Below are 266 nucleotides of genomic sequence, written 5' to 3' on the forward strand. Positions count from 1 at the left end.
CCGCCCCTCCGGTCCTGCCTCGTGCCAGAGCATCCCGATTTCATCCCCGGTGGGGCTTGTAAAGTTTGCACGGGTGGACTCTGCTCAGTGTTTACTCGGTTTTAAAATAGCTTCTCTGTGCTGCCTGCAGCTGAGCCTGGCCGGGTCGTCTGGGATGGCGGGCAGCGAGTGGGATGGTGGGAGGCAACAGGCTCCTAGAAGAGGGCGGCTGCCTGAGGGATTTCATGAAAACCTGCCTCTGCGTTAGTCACCCTCGTGCCAGAGCC

This window comes from Fulmarus glacialis, unplaced genomic scaffold (genome assembly GCF_000690835.1).
Source record: "Fulmarus glacialis isolate BGI_N327 unplaced genomic scaffold, ASM69083v1 scaffold19883, whole genome shotgun sequence".
In the NCBI taxonomy this organism is placed as follows: Eukaryota; Metazoa; Chordata; class Aves; order Procellariiformes; family Procellariidae; genus Fulmarus; species Fulmarus glacialis.